Source organism: Lagenorhynchus albirostris, chromosome 1 (genome assembly GCF_949774975.1).
Source record: "Lagenorhynchus albirostris chromosome 1, mLagAlb1.1, whole genome shotgun sequence".
Lineage (NCBI taxonomy): Eukaryota > Metazoa > Chordata > Mammalia > Artiodactyla > Delphinidae > Lagenorhynchus > Lagenorhynchus albirostris.
The window spans coordinates 110,706,434-110,723,472 of record NC_083095.1 but is presented as its reverse complement, the minus strand read 5'-3'; positions in this window follow the sequence as shown (position 1 = coordinate 110,723,472).

The following is a 17,039-nucleotide window of genomic DNA, read 5'->3' as shown; positions in this document are numbered from 1 at the left end:
AATAAATAAATAAATATTTAAAAAAACGAAGGTGGTGAGGGGTGAGAGGTGGAAGTAGAAGGATATAACTGTAGTTTTTCTGTTCAAAATGTCTGTCTTTTTTTTAAAACATTTTAAATAAATATTTATTTATTTATTTTTGTCTGCGTTGGGCCTTTGTTGCTGTGCGCGGGCTTTCTCTTGTTGCGGCGAGTGGGGGCTACTCTTTGTTCTGGTGCATGGGCTTCTCTTTGTGAGGACTCCTCTTGTTGTGGATCACAGGCTCTAGGCGCACGAGCTTCAGTAGTTACAGCATGTGGGCTCAGTAGTTGTGGCATGCAGGCTCAGTAGTTGTGGCTCACAGGCTCTAGAGTGCATGCACACGGGCTTAGTTGTTTCGCGGCATGTGGGATCTTCCTGGACAAGGGCTCGAACCCATGTCCCCTGCATTGGCAGGCGGATTCTTAACCACTGCACCACCAGGGAAGTCCCTCTTTGTGTGTTTATATAATGAAAAAAAGTCATCAAAAAACTTCCAACTACTTTATAGAGGTAGTGTGAGTAAACAGGTAACATGGCTACTTTTACTGAGAGTCTATTGTGTGCTAGATCCTAAACACATATATTTTTATATTTAATTCTTACAATCATGATGAGTCTGGCTAATGGTTTATCAATTTTGTTTATCTTCTCAAAGAACCACCTTTTAGTTTTATTGATCTTTGCTATTGTTTCCTTCATTTCTTTTTCATTTATTTCTGATCTGATCTTTATGATTTCTTTCCTTCTGCTAACTTTGGGGTTTTTTTGTTCTTCTTTCTCTAATTGCTTTAGGTGTAAGGTTAGGTTGTTTATTTGAGATGTTTCTTGTTTCTTAAGGTAGGCTTGTATAGGTATAAACTTCCCTCTTAGAACTGCTTTTGCTGCATCCCATAGGTTTTGGGTCATTGTGTTTTCATTGTCATTCATTTCTAGGTATTTTTTGATTTCCTCTTTGATTTCTTCAGTGATCTCTTCGTTATTAAGTAGTGTGTTGTTTAGCCTCCATATGTTTGTATTTCTTACAGATTTTTCCTGTAATTGATATCTAGTCTTATAGTGCTGTGGTCGGAAAAGATACTTGATACAATTTCAATTTTCTTAAATTTACCAAGGCTTGATTTGAGACACAAGATATGATCTATCCTGGAGAATGTTCCATGAGCAATTGAGAAGAATGTGTATTCTGTTGTTTTTGGATGGAATGTCCTATAAATATCAATTATGTACATCTTGTTTAATGTATCATTTAAAGCTTTTGTTTCCTTATTTATTTTCATTTTGGAAGATCTGTCCATTGGTGAAAGTGGGGTGTTAAAATCCCCTACTATGATTGTGTTACTGTCGATTTCCCCTTTTATGGCTGTTAGTATCTGCCTTATGTATTGAGGTGCTCCTATGTTGGGTGCATAAATATTTACAATTGTTATTATTTCTTCTTGGATTGATCCCTTGATCATTATGTAGTGTCCTTTGTCTCTTGTAATAGTCTTCGTTTTAAAGTCTATTTTGTCTGATATGAGAATTGCTATTCCAGCTTTCTTCTGATTTCCATTTGCATGGAATATCTTTTTCCATCCCCTCACTTTCAGTCTGTATGTGTCCATAGGTCTGAAGTGGGTCTCTTGTAGACAGCATATATACAGGTCTTATTTTTGTATCCATTCAGCCAGTCTATGTCTTCTGGTTGGAGCATTTAATCCATTTACATTTAAGGTAATTATCGATATGTATGTTCCTATGACCATTTTCTTAACTGCTTTGGGTTTATTATTGTAGGTCTTTTGCTTTTCTTGTGTTTCCTGCCTAGAGAAATTCCTTTAGCATTTGTTGTAAAGCTGGTTTGGTGGTGCTGAACTCTCAGCTTTTCCTTGTCTGTAAAGATTTTAATTTCTCCATCAAATCTGAATGAGATCCTTGCTGGGTATAGTAATCTTGGTTGTAGGTTTTTCTCCTTCATCACTTTACATATGTCCTGCCACTCCCTTCTGGCTTGCAGAGTTTCTGCTGAAAGATCAGCTGTTAACCTTATGGGGATTCCCTTATGTGTTACTTGTTGTTTTTCCCTTGCTGCTTTTAATATTTGTTCTTTGTATTTTATTTTTGATAGTTTAATATGTGTTTTGGTGTGTTTCTTTATTGGATTTATCCTGTATGGGACTCTCTGTGCTTCCTGGACTTGATTAACTATTTCCTTTGCCATATTAGGGAAGTTTTCAATTATAATCTCTTCAAATATTTTCTCAGTCCCTTTCTTTTTCTTTTCTTCTTCTGGGACCCCTATAATTCGAATGTTGGTGCATTTAATGTCATCCCAGAGGTCGCTGAGACTGTCCTCAATTCTTTTCATTCTTCTTTCTTTATTCTGCTCTGTGGTAGTTATTTCCACTATTTTATCTTCCAGGTCACTTATCCGTTCTTCTGCCTCAGTTATTCTGCTATTGATTCCTTCTAGAGAATTTTTAATTTCATTTATTGTGTTGTTCATCATTGTTTGTTTGCTCTTTAGTTCTTCTAGGTCCTTGTTAAACTTTTCTTCATTCTATTTCCAAGATTTTGGATCATCTTTACTATCATTATTCTGAATTCTTTTTCAGGTAGACTGGCTATTTCCTCTTCATTTCTTTGGTCTGGTGGGGTTTTGCCTTGCTCCTTCATCTGTTGTGTTTCTCTGTCTTCTCATTTTGCTTAACTTACTGTGTTTGGGGTCTCCTTTTCGCAGGCTGCAGGTTCGTAATTTCCGTTGTTTTTGGTGTCTGTCCCCAGTGGCTAAGGTTGGTTCAGTGGGTTGTGTAGGCTTCCTGGTGGAGGGGGCTAGTGCCTGTGTTCTGGTGGATGAGGCTGGATGTTGTGTTTCTGGTGGGCAGGTCCACGTCTGGTGGTGTGTTTTGGGGTGTCTGTGGCCTTATTATGATTTTAGGCAGCCTCTCTGCTAATGGATGGGGTTGTGTTTCTGTCTTGCTAGTTGTTTGGCATAGGGTGTCCTGCACTGTAGCTTGCTGGTTGTTCAGTGGAGCTGGGTCTTGGCATTGAGATGGAGATCTCTGGGAGATTTTCACCGTTTGATATTACGTGGAGCTGGGAGGTCTCTTGTGGACCAGTGTCCTGAACTTGGCTCTCCCACCTCAGAGGCACAGCCCTGATGCCTGGCTGGAGCACCAACAGCCTGTCCTCCACATGGCTCAGAATAAAAGGGAGAAAAGAAAGAAAGGAAGAAAGAAGAAGATAAAATAAAATAAAATAAAAAGTTATTAAAATGAAAAATTATTAAGAAAAAAATGTTTTAAGTAGTAATAATAATAATAAAAAAAACGGAAAAACAGAACCCTAGGACAAATGGTAAAAGCAAAGCTATACAGACAAAATCACACACAGAAGCATACACATACACACTCACAAAAAGAGAAGAAGGGAAAAATACATATATCGTTGCTCCCAGAGTCCACCTCCTCAATTTGGGGTGATTCGTTGTCTATTCAGGTTTTCCACAGTTGCAGGGTACATCAAGTTGATTGTGGAGATTTAATCCGCTACTCCTGAGGCTGCTGGAAGAGATTTCCCTTTCTCTTCTTTGTTCGCACAGCTCCCAGGGTTCAGCTTTGGATTTGAACCCGCTTCTGCGTGTAGGTCGCCTGAGGGCGTCTGTTCTTCACTCAGACAGGACGGGGTTAAAGGAGGAGCTGATTCGGGGGCTCTGGCTTACTCAGGCCGGGGGAAGGGAGGGGTACGGATGCGGGGCGAGCCTGCGGCGGCAGAGGCCAGCACGACGTTGCAGAAGCCTGAGGTGTGCCGTGCATTCTCCCGGGGGAGTTGTCCCTGGATCACGGGACCCTGGCAGTTGCGGGCTGCACTGGCTCCCGGGAGGGGTGGTGTGGATAGTGACCTGTGCTCGCACACAGGCTTCTTGGTGGCGGCAGCAGCAGCCTTAGCGTCCCATGCCCGTCTCTGGGGTCCTTGCTGATAGCCGCAGCTCAGGCCCGTCTCTGGAGCTCCTTTAAGCGGCGCTCTTAATCCCCTCTCCTCGCGCACCAGGAAACAAAGAGGCAAGAAAATGTCTCTTGTCTCTTCGGCAGCTCCAGATTTTCCCGGACTCCCTTCCGGCTAGCCATGGCGCGCTAGCCCCCTGCGCTCCGACCGAAGCCCGAGCCTCAGCTCCCAGCCCCACATGCCCCGGCAGGTGAGCAGACAAGCCTCTCAGGCTGGTGAGTGCCGGTCGGCACCGATCCTCTATGCGGGAATCTCTCCGCTTTGCCCTCCGCACCCCTGTGGCTGCGCTCTCCTCCGTGGCGCCAAAGCTCCCCCGCTCTGCCACCCGCAGTCTCCGCCCGCGAAGGGGCTTCTAGTGTGTGGAAACCTTTCCTCCTTCACAGCTCCCTCTCACTGGTGCAGGTCCCGTCTCTATCCTTTTGTCTCTGTTTATTCTTTTTTCTTTTGCCCTACCCAGGTACATGGGGAGTTTCTTGCCTTTTGGGAGGTCTGAGGTCTTCTGCCAGCATTCAGTAGGTGTTCTGTAGGAGTTGTTCCACATATAGATGTATTTCTGATGTATTTGTGGGGAGGAAGTTGATCTCCTCGTCTTACTCTTCCGCCATCTTGAAGCTCCTCCTCTGCACTGGGTCTTTGTTGCTGCACATGGGCTCTCTCTAGTTGCGGTGAGCGGCGGCTACTCTTCTTTGTGGTGCATGGGCTTCTCATTGAGGTGGTTTCTCTTGTTGTGCAGCACGGGACTCTAGGCGCGCAGGCTCAGTAGTTATGGCTCCTGGGTTTAGGTGCTCTGCGGTATGTGGGATCTTCCCGGACCAGGGATTGAACCCGTGTCCCCTGCTTTGTAGGCAGATTCTTAACCACGGTGCCACCAGGGCAGTCCCTATTTATTTATTTTCAATTGATGTATAGTTGATGTACTGTAAAGCCTGTGCTCTTACCTCCACATTATATCAATCAAACAAGTCCTGCCCTATTTTTAAGATCATTGGTTCTTCAATGAGTACATCTTAAGTCACAGAAAAGTGGAGCTGAGTGACATTTCCATTTCTGGTATCAATATTTATTACAAATTTGCAGTGTGAAGCATAAAATTATATTCCGCTAGTCATTTGTTTAAAGTGGTAACTCATCTTTAAGTTTGCTAAGCCCTTTTCACTAGTATCTGGATGTTAGCCTGAGCCAGGGGTGACTCAAGAACCAGAAGGAAATTCTCCATTTGCAAATCTTGAGAGAGAAAAAACAAGGAAGTTTCAGTGCTTCAGCCAAAAATGTTTATTAAGCGCTTATTTTAGTGTCAGGCATAGACATAATAATATAGTTTATGGTGTCCCTAGGCTCCAAGCCCAGCAAGGGCAGAGACTGTGCATAACCCTCTGCTAACAGAGGTCCTGGGCCAAGCAAGGAGCTCAAATAAGGTCTGTGGAATGAATGGATGAATAAATAAAAGACACATAAAATCACAACAGACAAAGACAAATTGACTGGAGGCTTATTTACCCAAACATGGCAATTAGAATCAAGGGATACCTCTGGATGTTTATGAGGTACATTTAGAAGAAATAAAGGAAACAGCACAAGATAAAATGAAAATAAAACAACATAGAATTAAACAAAAACAAAACAATCCCAACCCAAAGCCAAAGACAGTCCCTGCTCTTCAGCAGCACTGAATCCAGTAGGGGGAGTGAACTTATTTAAGAAAAGTGAAGTTATGCATTCCTATCACATGCTTTATTAAGTGAAGTTTTATCATTGTAAAAGATACGTAGTGTTTGCCTGAGAGGACTCAGTAATAGGGACACCTTTTCTGATGATTTAGTTAGGAAACAGGAACCAGATAATAGCTTTATTATAAATTTCTATTGAATTCTCCAAATATACAAGGCAGAAGAGAGATACCATTTTCTGAGCTATTGGTTTGTAGTAAATGTTCAATAAGTAGTCTTTTGATTACTTTCACCAGTACTGTCCTTAGGCTTTACAGTGATACATCAGTGATACAGATGTATTTGCTAGGTGAAATTTAATAATATTTTTTTTGTTATTATTATTAAATTTGACCTGAAACACATCGCACTTATTCTGTGCTAGGCAGTATCTGAGGTGTTTCATATTTAAATACATATATGTATTTTTAAAAAAATTTAATTCCTAGGTGTTAATTAATTCTTGCAACAACCCATGAGACAGGCACTACTATCACCCCCGTTTTACAGATTAGAAAAACTAGGGTGTGGCATGGTTAACTTGCTCAAGGTCACATAATTAGCAAGTGGTAGATCTGGGATATGAACCTAGCATATGTCACTATTCTTCATGCTACGTTGCCTCCCCCTTGGAAGTTTGTTCATTAGAAACACCAGGGGAGAACTACAACCCCTACTCAATCAGAATCTCTAGGAGTAGGACGCATGATCTTGGATCTTAACAGGCTTTCCAGGTGGTGCTTCTGCAATTAGCCCAGCATCAGTCAATGGTTTAATTGACAGTTTTTGCTCTTTCCTTTGGTCTATGAAATAACGGTAGTCTTAGAGTTGGTGATGTTTTAGAGTAGATGAAATACAAGCGATGTTTCTTTAATCTTTCAGAATTATCCTTTTTTTTTTTGTTCCAGTACGCGGGCCTCTCTCTGTTGTGGCCTCTCCTGCTGCGGAGCACAGGCTCCAGACACGCAGGCTCAGCGGCCATGGCTCACGGGCCCAGCCGCTCCGCGGCATGCGGGATCCTCCCGGACCGGGGCCCAAACCCGCGTCCCCTGCATCGGCAAGCGGACTCTCAACCACAGCGCCACCAGAGGAGCCTCAGAATTATCCTATTGTTCCTGATAAGTGAATGAGATGTGTAAATACCTTCTTAGCAGACTCGGATTCTCATATGGAAAGAAACCAGAACTTAAATTACAAAGTGAAAAGAAATGTTGTGAACCCAGAGGAATAGATGGTAGAGTCCAGAATAATCCTCATTTTCACCCCTTTCTTTCACATAATTTCAATTTGGTTGAGATGTTTGAGATTCGGGTGGGTGATGGAGGATGATGAAGGCAGGAATAATAACTGACTGAGCTGAAAGTTTATGTGCCACAGGTGTAGATAATTTATTGTAAGGCCTGTGTGATTGTCCCACGGTGTTCAGTTCACCAGGCTGACTCCTCTTAGGGTTCAGGCAAGATCCCATCACATTAATATCGTCAAGTTCTATGTAGTGAGATAATCTCAAACTAACATTACTTTGCTCTTTTATGCACAATTAATTCATGAACCCCTGCCGACATATTGACCAGACTCTAAGTGAAAACTATTGAAAAACAAAACAAAACAAAAGCAAGAAAAGGGTTATAAAGCTAGCCAGTCAGTTACCACACAAACTCACTCAAAAATTAAAATGACGACAAAATGTAAAAAGTCTATTAGAGGCTGATAATGCAGAGGAAACATCTTATTAGAAGTTTAAAGTGTGGAGAATCTGAAGCCAAGTTTGATTTTGTAGCTTGAAAATGGGCAGAAAGTGTCCCATAGGAATGACTGGCAACAGGCCAATGGCTAAATAATAATTCTGTTTCAGTTACATAAAGGCAATGTGATTTTATTCTTTAGCTGAAAGAGTTTTAGGGAATTATGGCTTTCTTAATTTAGCGTTCTCCCTGCAAGTAGCCAACTATTTAAAATTAAAAACTATCCAATTTTTATTATAAAAAAATGTTTAGTAAAATTACAGTTCATATGTCTGTCTAAAATAAAATTGGCCTGCTAGCTTTGGACTTGGTACTCCTCACACCTTCAACTCAAATCAGTGAGAAAGTCATTCAGCCAGCTGGAAATAAAGGAGTATAGAAGTGCCGAAACACGCTCACATGGTAGTGGGTAGAGAGATGGGAAAAAACCTCTAGGTAAGGGATAGTACAGTGGGAAAAGGAGCCAACTCAAGTAAACAAAGGCTAATTGAACAGAACCTTAGTCTAGAAGCTACAGAGATAACGATGGAGCCCGCTCTTTAGTCTCTGTGAGGTGATTGGCCTTCTTTGAGCATCCCATGGACCTGCTGCCTCTGTTTTTGCACATGCTCTTCACACTTCTTTGTCTGGTGAATATTTCATGAGCCTGACAAGTTAGGACTGTTCACCTAAAACAGAAAGGCAAGGAGAGGGTTTATAAAAAGGATGGATGCAGCAGGCATCTCATGGACATCCAGAAAAGAAAAGGCAACTGGGCCATGCAGGATCTGAACTTGGAAATACAAGGCCAGAGTCTCTGCATTCCATTGCTAATGGCTCTGATCTCTGCTTCCTATTGTGCTGTACTTTGTTTCCTGCTTCTTTCTGTGGCCCAGAGTTTTCTGCTCATTTAGTGTTCTTCTTCTCCATAGTTTGGCCTGTTCTTATGCTCACTTCAGTCCTATCTTTACAAAACTTTTCAAGTCCTATACCCATCACGATTCAACTCAGGATCGCCTTGTCTCAATTTCACATTCCCAGCTCAGAGACTCTGATTGTTCCAGCCGGCCTATATGCTGCTTCTCACTTGAATAGGTGTGGAGTCCCAATCCAACTAGCTGATGCAAGCCTTTGTGGCAGTCAGATGGGACAAGCATGGTCAGTTAGTTTTCCCTTTTAGCAGAGAAGGTAGATGGAGGCAATTTCAAAGAAGGAGCATGCTTTAGATTGACATCCCAAAATATGTCTGTTATATTTGGCACAATTAGTTATTACTATGTAGTTCCTAATACCATTGTCGTTTTTGTGTGACTCTGTGGTTTTTCTCTTTTTCTTTATTCATTAGACTCTCAGCTGCTAGAAGGCAAGGTTTGGCATTGTATGACCTCAGTGTTCTTCTGTTTCCTCATCTATGAAGAGGGATTTGTTGGCAGACAGGCTGTGCCCAAATATGCCTCTACGGCAAGTTGATTGTTTTTGAATTAAAATTACTTAAGAAGTGGTCAGTGCAAGAGGGACTTTGATCCTCCTTTCTGTCTGCTGAAAGCAGGAAGTAAATCTCTCACATGGAAGGTGCACTTCCCACATCTGGAGTGTTGACTGAAAAAAATGTACAACCTAAAGGTTGGGAATTATATTTTATTCCGCAGCCTTACTGAGAACTATAGCCCAGGATGGCAGCCTCTTGGGTAGCTCTGAGGGACTGTTGTAAAGGGGCAAGGAAGGAGCCAGAATATATAGGAGTTTTTGCTTCAAAACAACAAGAACAAACCAAAAAAAAAAAACCCATGTAGTCAAACATCAAAAGATTACTGCTAATTACCAAAAACAGACATCTCAAGTTAAAGAGTTTAGTGCTTTTGTATGTACAGGAAGATGCAAGAGTCTGGGCTTAATTGAAATTATTCCTTTGATATGCATCTTAACTGTCTAGGGCCAGTATCCTATTTTTCTCCATCCTGAATTCCCCTCAGGGCGCACTTGGCTGCAGTGGCTGATGGCTTTAGGACCCACAACATCCTTTGTTTACTGAAATGGCAGGCAAGCCTGGATATAAAGAAACCTTGTTACTTCTTTAATTTACTACCTGGAGCCCAAACTCTGTTTAGATTCTTCGCTAATTAAGCACCCAAAGCCAGTTTATCTATCCTGTCAATTCCTCACAAACTTATTGTTTCTTTATCTAAAAAGTATAAAAGCTGCCTGCTTTGAACAGTTCTTAGGTCCTATTTCTATGAGACCTCTGTACACACAAATTAAATTTGTTTCTTTTTCTCCTGTTAATCTGTCTTGGGTCAATTTTATTCTTAGTCTAGCCACAGGAACTCAAGAGAGGTAGGGTGGAAAATTTACCCTCACTTACAGATTCATAAAAGTACCTAGGTCATGAGGTGCTTGCAAGCTTTAAAGATAATGTGCTCAGTAAATATTACCTATCAATATTATCTCCTCTTCTTTGTAGCTTCTTCAGTTTCCCTGTTCCCAACATACCAATAGCGAGTGGCATTCAAAAATTTCTGTGTGTGAGGTTGAACTGAATTCTCGGTTGGTAAATCATGAGTGGGTTTTGCCTTAGGGTTCCATGGGATCACTTCTTTCTTAAAAATAACCCTGTGTCCTTTGTTTCCCAGTCCTCTCACTGCTCCATTTTGTTGATGTCACAGATCAATCTTCCTCAACCATATAGCTCTTATATATTGTCTATAAATTATTTGCTTACATACATTTAACATACACTAAATGGGTTGCTATGATCCGGGAAGATATTTTCCTGCCTTTGTGTCACATTTGTGTCTGCTAGAATCTTGCTTGGAGCTTGGCACAAAGGAGCTCAGTATTTTTTTTTCTTGGAATTTTATTTTAATCAGGTTAATACAAAAGAAGAAGGGTGAACAGAAGTGAGCATTGGCAGGGGTTGGGAGGCTGGTGAGTGTTAAGCCATCATTATTTTGGAGTTAGATTTAATCTTAGTACCTCTCAAACTTTTCCTTCAAAATAACATCCACGACAAAGGAACATGTTTAAATATCTAGGTTTGTAGTTACCAAATTTTTAAAATCTATAGTGGACACTATATTCTCTATGCTTTTTCTTTATTGTTGGCCTCTCCCCATGAGAATATAAGCTCCATGAGAGCCACATGATTGCTTTATTACTATATCCCCAGGGTCTCCAGATCAATGCTTTGTTGAGTGAAGCAATGAATTCATGCACACTGTAAAGCATGCCCATACACAAAACATAAATTTTTGAAATGATGAGTTAATGAAATGAGCAGTATTTTAAAATATTTTTCTAAAAAAAAATGGTTCTGAAGAACCTAGGGGTAGGACAGGAATAAAAACGCAGACATAGAGAATGGACTTGAGGACACGGAGAGGGGGAAGGGTAAGCTGGGACGAAGTGAGACAGTGGCATGGACATATATACACTACCGAATGTAAAATAGATAGCTACTGGGAAGCAGCTGCATAGCACAGGGAGATCAGCTCCGTGCTTTGTGTCCACCTAGAGGGGTGGGATAGGGTGGGTGGGAGGGAGACGCAAGGGAGAGGGGATATGGGGATATATGTATATGTATAGCTGATTCACTTTGTTATACAGCAGAAACTAACACACCATTCTAAAGCAATTATACTCCAATAAAGATGTAAACAAAAAAAAAGAGTGCAGGGAAAGGAAATAAAGCAAATATTAGAGTGTAAACAAGGAATAATAAATTCTCCAAGGTTACCAAAGCAAAAAAAATAAATAAAATGTTTTTCTAATTGTGAGGGCTGCGTACTCTCATTAGCTAATATCTCACAGCACAATATCCCCTTAGGGATAGGTTGGTATCAACAATAGGGTTGTAAATCTTTTTGATAATTTCAATTGGTTTTGGCCAAACAATTGCCTTTTATTTCAGATCTTATTAGATTACCATTGTTTTCATCTCCTAAGGTGGCTGGTCAAAAGGCTATGTGAGGAGAGGACATGACAGAATGGCCCGGTTCTTCTTTTCTTCTACTGGCATCATCACTGTTGACTTTAACCTTGGTTTCTTTGTGGAAATCTTCTTCAGCCACTTGTCCTATTTGTGAAGGCTGATTTCACTTGTTTGTTTGTTTGTCTTTTTAAATAGGAGATGTAGAAGTTCTGATGTTGTCTTCTCATCTTCTGCTAAAGAACCTTGTTTTCCTCCTCAGAAGACCACTGAATCCTGGTACCAAGCAGGGCCTAGGGATGAGTTTCCCTTCTCATAGGCAACATGTTTCCAAGCGACTCTGGCTAAACCTTGTCTCTCTCAGCACAGTGCTAGCCTCGGTTCTCTGCCCCATGCTCTAAGACCCCAGACACACTTGGGAAGGAAGAGGACGATCCAGAGGGCAGGAAGAGGAGGAGCTGAGGAAACTGGGGGGGGGGAGGAGAACGGGGGAGGGAGGGAAAAGGAGAGGGGAAAGGAAGGAAGGGGAGGAGGGGGGAGGGGAGGAGGAATGAAGGGGAGAGGGGAAGCACAGGGAAAAAGAGATAAGTGAGAAGGAGGAGGAGGAGAAAGAGGAGGAAGGAGAGAAAGAAGCAGGAGCTCAGTATTGAACCCGTATCTGAAGATCTAGCTTTGAGTTCATCTTCTAGCAGGACTGTAGACAGATATCCAAGTGATAAAGTGTCAAGAAACATTATCCAACACTTGGAAATGGGCAAAAAAATGATTGGCTGTCCTTTCAGTAGAGTGTTGGGGGAACTTTAGGGATTATCTTATTCTTTTTGATTGATTTTCTATTGACTAGGCTACTTTAAAACTCTGTGAGAGTAGAAGTTAAATTTTAGGAAGCTAATAGCAATACAAATAATTCATGTTCATAGCAATGCAAATGAATGTTGCCAGGCAGAGCATATAAATCTCCGTAAGTGAAGATAAACTTGTTTTAACATCTTACTGGTTTCCTCATTAATGAGTGAGCTGAATAAAATATTTGGCACAATTTCATTTTATATTTGCATAGTAGTGGTGCTTTCAGCTCTTTGAAAAAGTATACTTTAATAGAAATAATGTGATAAGTCCTATAATGGAGGCATGAAGATTTTTGTGAACACAGGTGGGATCAATTTATTTGCCATCACTGGGGAGGGAAGATTTCACCTAGGAGGTGATTTTTAAGCTGGGGTTTGAAAAAAAGAGTTGAACTGAGGTGAAATTATAGCTGGGGGAGAAGAGGGAGGGAAGAAGAAACTGCAGGCGGAAGAAATTAGTTGTGGTGTGTCTGTAGAGGGAGTCCCTTTGGCTCCCATTGTTTAAGAGGCATAAGCTGATCCAGCAGAGGGCAGATAGCAGAAGCAAGAAGGACTAAAATTCTGCAGCCTGTGGAAGGAAAACCACATTGACAGAAAGATAGACAAAATAAAAAGGCAGAGGACTTTGTACCAGATGAAGGAACAAGATAAAACCCCAGAAAAACAACTAAATGAGTGGAGATAGGCAACCTTCCAGAAAAAGAATTCAGAATAATGATAGTGAAGATGATCCAGTAACTCGGGAAAACAGCGGAGGCAAAGATCAAGAAGATGCAAGAAATGTTTAACAAAGACCTAAAAGAATTAAAGAACAATCAAACAAATCAACAATACAATAACTGAAATGAAAACTACACTAGAAGGAATCAATAGCAGAATAACTGAGGCAGAAGAACGGATAAGTGACCTGGAAGAGAGAATGGTGGAATTCACTGCCATGGAACAGAATAAATAAAAAAGAATGAAAAGAAATGAAGACAGCCTAAGACACCTCAGGGACAACATTAAATGCAACAACATTCACATTATAGGGATACCAGAGGAGAAGAGAGAGAAAGGACAAGAGAAAATATTTGAAGAGATCATAGTCAAAAAGTTCCCTAACATGGGAAAGGAAATAGCCACCCAAGTCCAGGAAGCACAGAGAGTCCCATACAGGATAAACCCAAGGAGAAACATGCTGAGACACATAGTAATCAAATTGGCAAAAATTAAAGACAAAGAAAAATTATTGAAAGTAAAAAGGGAAAAATGACAAATAACATACAAGGGAACACCCATAAGGTTAACAGCTGATTTCTCAGCAGAAACTACAAGCCAGAAGAGAGTGGCACGATATATTTAAAGAGATGAAAGGGAAGAACCTGTAACCAAGATTACTGTATCCAGCAAGGATCTCATTCAGATTTGACAGAGAAATCAAGAGCTTTACAGACAAGCAAAAGCTAAGAGAATTCAGCACTGCCAAACCAGCTCTACAACAAATCCTAAAGGAACTCTTCTAAGTGGGAAACACAAGAGAAGAAAAGGACCTACAAAAACAAACCCAAAACAATTGAGAAAATGGAAATAGGAACATACATATCGATAATTACCTTAAACATGAAAGGATTAAATGCTCCAACCAAAAGACACAGCCTTGCTGAATGGATACAAAAACAAGACCCATATATACACTGGTTACTAGAGACGTATTTCAGACCTAGGGACACATACAGACTGAAAGTGAGGAGATGGAAAAAGATATTCCTTGCAAATGGAAATCAAAAGAAAGCTGGAGGAGCAATACTCATATCAGATACAATAGACTTTAAAATAAAGACTATTACAAGAGACAAGGAAGGACACTACATAATGATCAAGGGATCAATCCAAGAAGAAGATATAACAATTATAAATATATATGCATCCAACATAGGAGCACCTCAATACTTAAGGCAACTGCTAACAGCTATAAAAGAGGAAATCGACAGTAACACAATAAGAGTGGGGGACTTTAACACCTCACTTACACCAATGGACAGATCATCCAGACAGAAAATTAATAAGGAAACACAAGGTTTAAATGACACAATAGACCAGATAGACTTAATTGATATTTATAGGACATTCCATTCAAAAACAGCAGATTACACTTTCTTCTCAAGTGCACATGGAACATTCTCCAGGGTAGATCACATGTTGGGTCACAAATCAAGCCTCAGTAAATTTAAGAAAATTGAAATCATATCAAGCATCTTTTCTGACCACAATGCTATGAGATTAGAAATCAGTTACAGGGAAAAAAACGCAAACACATGGAGGCTAAACAATACATTACTAAATAACCAAGAGATCACTGAAGAAATCAAAGAGGAAATCACAAAATACCTAGAGACAAATGACAATGAAAATACAGTGGTCCAAAACCTATGGGATGCAGCAAAAGTAGTTCTAAGAAGGAAGTTTATAGCAATACAAGCCTACCTCAAGAAACAAGAAAAATCTCAAATAAACAATCTAATCTTACACCTAAAGGAACTAGAGAAAGAAGAACAAACTAAATCCAAAGTTAGTAGAAGGAAAGAAATCATAAAGATCAGAGCAGAAATAAATGAAATAGAAACAAAGAAAACAATGGCAAAGATTAATAAGACTAAAAGCTGGTTCTTTGAGAAGATAAACAAAATTGATAAATCTTTAGCCAGACTTATCAAGAAAAACAGGAAGAGGACTCAAATCAATAAAATTAGAAATGAAAAAGGAGAAATTACAATGGACACCACAGAAATACAAAGCATCTTAAGAGACTACTACAAGCAACTGTATGCCAATAAAATGGACAACCTGGAAGAAACAGACAAATTCTTAGAAAGGTATAACCTTCCAAGACTGAACCAGGAAGAAGTAGAAAATATTAACAGACCAATCACAAGTAATGGAATTGAAACTGTGATTAAAAATCTTCCAACAAACAAAAGTCCAGGACCAGATGGCTTCACAGGTGAATTCTATCAAACATTTAGAGAAGAGCTAACACCCATCCTCCTCAAACTCTTCCAAAAAATTGCAGAGGAAGGAATACTCCCAAACTCATTCTAAGAGGCCACCATCACCCTGATACCAAAACCAGACAAAGATACTACAAAAAAAGAAAATTACAGACCAATATCACTGATGAATATAGATGCAAAACTCCTCAACGAAATACTAGCAAACAGAATCCAACAGCACATTAAAAGGATCATACACCATGATCAAGTGGGATTTATCCCAGGGATTCAAGGATTCTTCAATATACACAAATCAATCAATGTGATACATCATATTAACAAATTGAAGACTAAAACCCATATGATCATCTCAATAGATGCAGAAAAAGCTTTTGAGAAAATTCAACACCCACTTATGATAAAAACTCTCCAGAAAGTGGGCATAGAGGGAAACTACCTCAACATAATAAAGGTTTTATATGACAGACCCACAGCAAACATCATTCTCAATGGTAAGAAACTGAAAGCATTTCCTCTAAGATCAGGAACAAGACAAGGATGTCCACTCTTGCCACTGTTATTCAACAGAGTTTTGGAAGTCCTAGCCACGGCAATCAGAGAAGGAAAAGAAATAAAAGGAATAGAAATTGGAAAAGAAGAAGTAAAGCTGTCACTGTTTGCAGATGAGATGATACTATACATAGAGAATCCTAAAGATGCCACCAGAAAATTACTAGAGCTAATTAATGAATTTGGTAACGTTGCAGGATACAAAAGGAATACACAGAAATCTCTTGCATTCCTATATGTTAACAATGAAAGATCAGAAAGAGACATTAAGGAAACAATCCCATTCACCATTGCAACAAAAAGAATAAAATACCCAGGAATAAATCTACCTAAGGAGGTAAAAGACCTGTACTCAGAAAACTATAAGACACTGATGAAAGAAATCAAAGATGACACAAAGAGATGGGGAGATATACCATGTTCTTGGATTGGAAGAATCAATATTGTGAAGATGACTGTACTACCCAAAGCAATGTACAAATTCAATGCAATCCCTATAAAATTACCAGTGGCATTTTTTATAGAACTAGAACAGAAAATCTTAAAATTTGTATGGAGATACAAAAGACCCCGAATAGCCAAAGCAGACCTGAGGGAAAAAAAACAGACCTGGAGGAATCAGACTTCCTGACTACAGACTATACTACAAAGCTACAGTAATCAAGACAATATGGTACTTGCACAAAAGCAGAAATACAGATAAATGGAACAGGATAGAAAGCCCAGAGATAAACCCATGCACCTATGGCCTACTAGTCTATGACAAAGGAGGCAAGGATATACAATGGAGAAAAGACAGTCTCTTTAATAAGTGGTGCTGGGAAAACTGGACAGCTACATATAAAAGGATGAAATTAGAACACTCCATAGCACCATACACAAAAATAAACTCAAAATGGATTAGAGACCTAAATGTAAGACCGGACACTATAAAACTCTTAGAGGAAAACATAGGAAGATCAGTCTTTGACATAAATCACAGCAAGATCTTTTTGATCCACCTCCTAGAGTAATGGAAATAAAACCAAAAATAAACAAATGGGACCTAATGAAACTTAAAAGCTTTTGCACAGCAGAGGAAACTACAAACAAGACAAAAAGATAACCCACAGAATGGGAGAAAATATTTGCAAACGAATCAACAGACAAAGGATTAATCTCCAAAATATATAAACAGCACATGCACCTCAATATTAAAAAAACAAACAACCCAATCCAAAAATAGGCAGAAGACCTAAATATACATTTCTCCAAAGAAGACATAAAGATGGCCAAGAAGCACATGAAAA